This window comes from Spermophilus citellus, assembly GCF_964194105.1.
Source record: "Spermophilus citellus genome assembly, chromosome: 6".
Classification (NCBI taxonomy): Eukaryota; Metazoa; Chordata; class Mammalia; order Rodentia; family Sciuridae; genus Spermophilus; species Spermophilus citellus.
In genome coordinates, this window is record NC_138187.1 from 20,613,408 (window position 1) to 20,620,960 (window position 7,553).

The following is a 7,553-nucleotide window of genomic DNA, read 5'->3' on the forward strand; positions in this document are numbered from 1 at the left end:
GCTGGACACTACCTGATCCTTCTGGAGAGTCAGTGGAGCACAGCTGCCAACACTGAGCCTCCACATATGCCTTGGACTGGGCTCTGGGCAAAGCATGTTATCTCATTTATTTTTATATTTTTATTTTCGAATTTGGGGGATTGAACCCAGGGGTGTTTTGCCACTGAGCTACATCCCCAGTTCTTTTTTAAAAAAACATGTATTTATTTTAGTTGCAGCTGGACATTTATGTGGTGCTGAGGATCGGACCCAGTGCCTCGCACATGCTAGGTGAGCGCTCTACCGCTGAGCCCCAGCCCCAGCCCCAGCCTCAGTCCTTTTTGTTCTTTGAGACAAGGTCTCAAGTTGCTGAGGGGCTTCCTAAATTGCTGAGGTAATTGAATTTGCCATCTCCTGCCTCAGCCTCCAGAGTTGCTGGGATTACAGGAGTGCAGTCCTGTGCCTGGCTGTATATTTATTTTGAAACTACTAGCAACTTTGTCTTTACCACTAGTGTATTCCAAATTTCCTACATAAAGGAAGTGTCTTTTGTAGCAGAAAATAAAGATTTTTCTTTGATGTCACTTGGGCCATAAGTTAAGTTATTGGTGAGTCTGCTTAACACATCTAGACCGCATGTCCCTTCCAGTCAGTCCTGAAGGCCAGGGCAAAACCCAGGTAGAGGCTTGACATTTGTTAGCTAATCCTTTAGTTTGTGTCTGGCAGCAGCTTTTCCTTCTCTGTCTGACCTGCTCAAACCCTGTCACTTTCATAGTAAAGGCTTGGAATATGTGGCTGCTCCCAACCATATGGCTTACTACTTGATTTTGGGCTCTGGCTGAATTTGACACTTCAAGCTGAGCTGTGTCAAGCCCAAGATTGGAAACCTTGTCCTGATCGCTTTCTTGGGAAAACCAGGCTTTTTGTCCAGGAAACTGGCAGAGCTTCCTAGAGAGGTACCCATAACTTGTGAGGAAAAGGACATATTGGGACTTTGTTCCTACATTAGAGGGGAGAGGGGTTTTAGTTCAGGCTGAGAGTCAAAAGACAGGAGAAAATCACTTCCTCTATATTTTAATTTCCTCATCTGGGAAACATGGGAAGCTTGACTTCATCGTGAAAGTCCCTTGAAGCTCCCAGCATCATATGTTCTTTTTATATTTATAGCTGTGTGACCTTAAGCAAGCAAAATTCCCTGATTTCATGAAAGCGAAGAGTCTAACTCACATCTAGTTGTTAATAGGGTTTTTGTTTTTTGAGATGCTGTCTTGCTATGGTGCTCAGGCTTGCTTTGAATTTGTGGGCTCAAGTGATCCTTTCACCTCAGCCTCTGAGCAGCTGGAACTACAGGAGCATGTCATCACTGTGCCTGGCTAACATCTAATTCTTTAACTGCTTGTTATAAATCATACTATCACGGACCATAAATCTCATGGTATTGGTGAGGTAGCACGGATCTGAAGAAACTGAAGCTCAAGAGAGACCTAGTCGGATCACACAAGGGCACACAAATGGTGGAAGAGGAACCAAAACCAGGTTCTGGCCCTGCAGCTCCCACACCGTGATCCACAGGGTTGTCTTCAGCTCAGGAAAGGGACATCATGGGTGTCCTTGAAGCTCTGAATCTCTCAAGATCTCTGTGCATGTGGTAACTGTACGTTAACTTTTGAGGAAAGTGTGAAACTGCTTTCCAAAGGAGTCGCACCATTTCACACTCACCAAGTGTAAGGAAGTTCCTCCACACTTGGCATGGTCTGTTGTTTACACCTTCTAATGGGTGTGGAGTGGTGTATCACTGTGGTTTCAGTTAGCATTTCCTAATAACTAATGGTGTGGAACCTCCAAGAAATCGTTGAAGTATTTGTTCAAGTATTTAAAAAAAAATTTTAATTACCCAGTTTTGATTCTTTATATATTCTGGATACAAGTACTTTGTCAGATATGACTTGCAAATTTCTCCCAGCCTATAGCTTTTCATTCACTTAAGCGTCTCTTGAAGATTGGTTCTTAATTTTAAAAAGGTCCGATTTGGGTTTTATGGATCATAATTTTGGCATTACAGCTAATACATCTTTTCTTAAATTCACAGAGATTTCCTTCTAAGTTGTCTTCTAACAGTTTTATAGTTTTTATACTTAAGTCTTTGATCCATTATTTTATTGTGACAAAATACACATAACACTAAGTTTATTGTTTTAACTTATTTCTCCTGGGCTCAAGTGATCCTTTAGCCTCCTAAGTGTTAAGACTACAGACACACATCACCGAACCTGGTTTATCTTATTATTTATTTATTTTTTTAGTACCAGGGATTGAAGTTAGGGACACTTGACCAGTGAGCTACATCCCCAGCCCTATTTTGTATTTTATTTAGAGACAGGGTCTCACCAAGTTGCTTAGCATCTCACTTTTGCTGAGGCTGGCTTTGAACTTGCAATCCTCCTGCCTCAGCCTCCTGAGTCACTGGGATTACAGGTGTGTGCCATCATGCCCAGCCTTAATTTTTAAGTGCACAATTGTGACACTAAGTACATTTATAATAACGTATAATAAACATCACTACTACTTCCAACGCTTTCCCATCACCCAAAACAGAAACTCTGCAACAATTAAGCAATAATTTCCCATTTCCCCTGCCCCTGGTAAACCTATTTTTTTCCCGAATTTGCTCCTTTTAGATTAATTCGAGTGAAATAATAAAATATTGTCTTTTTCTGTCTGGCTAATTCACTTTGCATATTTTCAAGGTTCATCCACGTTATGACACATTATTAGGATTTTCCTTTTCAATGCTAACATTCCACTGTATGTATATACCACATTTTATATATTCTCCACTTTGATGTAGACTTGGGTATCCACCTTGTTACTGTGAATAATTCTGCTGAGGAGCTGGGTGTGGTGGTGCATGCCTGTAATACCAGTGGCTCAGGAGGCTGAGGCAGGAAGATTGTGAGTTCAAAGCCAGCCTCAGGAATTTAATGAGGCCCTTAGGAAACTCAATGAGAACCTGTTGCTAAATAAAAATCTGCTGGGATGTTAGTTACTCTGTGGTTAAGTGCCCCTGGGTTCAATTCCCAGTACCAAATAAATAAATAATAAAATTCTACTGCAATTTGAGCCTGTTTTAAATTATTTTGGGTGTTATCTCTAAAGAGTAAAATTGCTGAGCCATAGGATTATACAGCTTCTTCGGAGAAATATCTTCCAGTCCTGGGCTGGGGATGTGGCTCAAGCAGTAGCGCGCTCGCCTGGCATGCGTGCGGCCCGGGTTCGATCCTCAGCACCACATACCAACAAAGATGTTGTGTCCGCCGAGAACTAAAAAAAAAAAAAAATATCTTCCAGTCCTTTGTCTTTTTTTTTTGTACCAGGGATTGAAACTCAGGGCCACTCAACCACTGAGCCACATCCCAGCCCTACTGTGTATTTTATTTAGAGACAGGGTCTCACTGTTGGTTAGCACCTCACCATTGCTGAGGCTGGCTTTGAACTTGTGATCCTCCTGCTTTGGCCTCCAGAGTCGCTGGGATTACAGGCGTGCACCACGTACTTTGAAGTAAGGTTGTCTCTTTTTAGCTCTCTATATTTTGTGGGTCTTTTATCAGATGCATATCAGATACATTTTACTGATTTCTTCCCACCCTGGGGGTCACCTTTTCACTTTTGAGAGTCCTTTGATGTGTGCACACTGATTTTTGCCTTACCTTTGCAACCTGCAACTTGGATTTCTTTCCTCTTCCTTTCCAACTGGATGCCTTTCTTTTCCTTGTCTACTCTGGGTCAAATCTCTGGTACAAGTTAAATAGCAATGGTGAAAGCTGACATCCTGTCTCTTGTTCTTGAACTCTGAGGAAAGTGTTCAGTCTTTTTCACCATTGAGAATGCTGTGAGTTTTCCCTAAGTGCCCTTTATCATGTTAAGGATAGTCCCTTCTATTCCTTTTATTTTTATCATGACAGGACACTGTGTAGGAGATGTGGGGTGCCTATAATCCTAGCAACTCAGAAGGCTGAGGCAGGAGAATCAAATTCAAGGCCTCAGCCTCAGCCACTTAGCAAAGCCCTAAGCAACTTAGTGAAACCTTTTCCAAATAAAAAGGGTCAGGGATGTAGTCCAGTTGTAAAGTACCCCGGGTTCAATTCCCAGTACCAAATGAGGGGGTGGGGAAGGGCTTTTGCATCAAGTTAACTGGGTTTCTTAATTTGTATCATTGATTTCCTCATGTTAAGCCTCTCCTGTACTACTGGGATAAATCAAATTTGGTCACACTACACAGTCCCTTAATGTGCTGATGACCTGCTGAGAAGTCTTCCCCAGGCTCAAGTGTATATTTCAGAGAGTATTGTTAAAATAGATTGTGTTCCAAGTATTTTGCATATCAAGATTCTAGGTTCTGTTAAAATCCTTTGGTAAGCTGGGTGCAGTGGTACACAACTCCTGTAATCCCAGCAGCTCAGGATGCTAAGGCAAGAGGATTGTAAATTTGAGGCCAGCCTCAGCAACTCAGCAAGGCCCTAAGCACTTAGCAAGAACCTCAAAAAGGGGAGGCAGGGGATGGATATGGCTCAGTGGTTAAGTGCCCTTGGGTCCAATCCCTGGTACCACAAATAAAGAAATAAAAATAAAATAAAAACAAAAATGGCCAGGGATATACCTCAGTTGTAAAGTGCCTCTGGGTTCAACTCCCAGTATACCTCCAACCCCTGCCCAAAAAAAAAAAAAAAAAAAAAAAAAATCTCTTGGTAAATATTTCCTTTCAGTAGTCAATTGATTTCTGGCCCAGAGAGTCAGTTGTTCAGAAGTTTTAGTTGCCTGTGCCCCTACTACAGTTGAGCCCATCCTTGGGCCAAACTAGCAATAGAAAAACAAAATAGTGATTGCCCCACTTCTTCAGACAAGTGTCCTCTTTCCTGGTTCCTCTAAAGTTTTAGCTTCCAGAGCAACACTGCTGCATAATTTTGTAATTGTTGCCTGCCCCTGGTGGAAAAAAAAGGGGAGTAGGGGGGATGGGATCTCCTGCCAGGCTTTCCAGTCCACAGGCTCCTTTTCCTGGTCCAAGATGGGTTTTTCTTTTGGGGTTTTTGCAGCCTGACCTCAGAAGCCACAAAAGAAAAAATACCAAGAAACTCACCCCTGTATTGCTTGCTTCAAGTTTTGAATTTCCCCCCAATATGCCGGCTTTTACTTCAGAGTTCTCAGGTTCTTTTTCGTATTTTTTTCCTCATTTCTCTCATCAGTGGAAAAGTGAGCGTAAAGCTGGGAGACAATTCTTCAAATTCACACTGGGAGAATCCCTGAGTATGATCTTGTTTTCACAAGACTGCTCTTGCATCTGGATTTGTACAATCTCACCTGGAAGTTAACTTTGAAAACTCTTGAATCTGAGCTCATTTGCATAAGTTTTTTTTTTGGGGGGTGGGCAGCAGGGATTGAATCCAGGGGCACTTAACCACTGAGCCACATCCCCAGCCCTTTATATTTTTGAGACAGGGTCTTGCTACATTGCAAAGCCTAGCCTCAAACTTGCAATCCTCCTGCCTCATCCTCTTGAGCTGCTGGGATTACAGGCATGTGCCATTATGCCCAGCCTCTATAATTATTAGGGGTTCAGCTAGATTTCCTGAAACTCATATGACAGGAAGTTATTTTTCAGAGTTTGTTTTCCCACCTATATTTTCTTAAAACTCAGGAAGATACTTTTTATTTACTAATTTTGATACCAGGGATTGAACCTAGGGGCATTTAACCACCAAGTCACATCTCCAGCCCTTTTTAATTGTTTAGAGACAGGGCCTCACTGAGTTACTTAGGGCCTCACTAAATTGCTAAGGCTGCCTTTGAACTCACGATCCTCCTGCTTTAGCCTCTCAAGCAGCTGGAATTACAGGCATGTGCCACCACACCCGCCAGGAAGATACTTTTAAAAACCTGTAAACCTAAGTTGTTTTTAAATAAAACAACAGCAGCAGCAGCAAACTTTGATTCATCATAGATGTGCTCAAATTCACACTTGGAAATTTCTTTTGAAAATGACTCTGGAGGCTAAAGCAGGAAGATAGCAGTTCAAAACCAGCCTCAGTGTTAGCAACTTAGTGAGGCCCTAAGCAAGTCAGGGAGACCCTGTCTCAAAATAAAAAATAAAAAGGGCTGGGGATGTGGCTCAGTGGTTAAGCACCCCAGGGTTCAATCCCTGGCACCTAAATAAATAAAAAGAAATTTGTGAATATGTGGTTGTTTTTGTTTATAAACTGTTGTTATTTTCTCAAAATATGAAAGTTAAGAAAAACTTGTGAACATGAGTTTTTCACAAAAAAAACAAAGGGTATATATTGCTTCCTCCCCCAAAGTTAAAGCCAAAACCAACTCTTGTCCAGTGTGCTCTAGGCCTGGCAGAACTGCCATGTTATACGATTCCAGGGCATAGTAATCACTTTGTTATCTAGAACAGGTTTCAGCAAATTATGGTCCATGGGCCAAATCTGGTCTGTGGATTTTGTACCATCAGTTAGTAAGGATGGACTTTACGCCTTAAGAGGTATTAAAAAGAAAAGGAATAGTTAAATAATAGTGAAAGACTTAAAAGAAATCCTCTAGCTTCACTTGCTCCTAGTTGACCTAAAAATCACTAATTTTGGAGGTCACATGGCTAGACAGTATTAGTCTCCCACTAATAGTTAACTGCTGTAGACAACACCTCTAATGTATGGGTTATGATGATCCTAGGTTACTTTCTAGGGACCTGAAAACAACTGTGATTCTTGACCCGTGGATGTCCCATGGGTGACTGGAATAAGATGGAAACACTAAGCATCTCTGTCTGTATATTATACCTGTCTCCTGTGCCGCCTTAACTTTTGGGTCAGATTTCACTCAGCACTGCAATGTAGATATCCTGGATTAAGTTGACCTAGACTTGACTAGTCTCTTCTGTCTTCAAGACTAGACACTAGCTGCCATGACTGGAAACACCCAGACTATGAAAGTAGTAAAAAGAGGCGGCACCTGAATTCCCAGGTCTCCATACCCCTTACTTTCTAGTTACGTGATATCAGACTTCTTTGGGCCTCAGGTTCTTTATCTATAAAAAATAATAAGGGTTGTCCAAAAAGATTGAATGAGATATGGCATGTAAAACACCCAGTATGTAAAAAGTCAATAATGCTGGCTCTGATGTTACCCATTACTATAGTTTGAACAACCATTTGTAAATAACTCACTTTGAAATCTTTTTGTTTTTTTCCCCTTCTGTGATGGGCTAGGAATTTGGCATCTCCCCTTCTTTTTTGTTAGTAATAAAATGCCAAGTTTAAATTAACATAACTATCCAGCTAGAGGTTTTCCTACATGGTGGTAAGAATAAGACTAAGATCTGGTCAATGGACCAGTGTAATTTCTAGGCCTGCTATATAAACAAGGAGACTTGGGTTAGTGGCATAATAGGACAGTGGACCCAGATTCCCATAAGATCCTGTAGAACAGTTGTTACATAACCCCAAGAGTGGACCACCTACCTACCTTTGAACTATCACAAGAGAAATACCCTGTTTTGTTTGAATATCTAGATGTTCCAG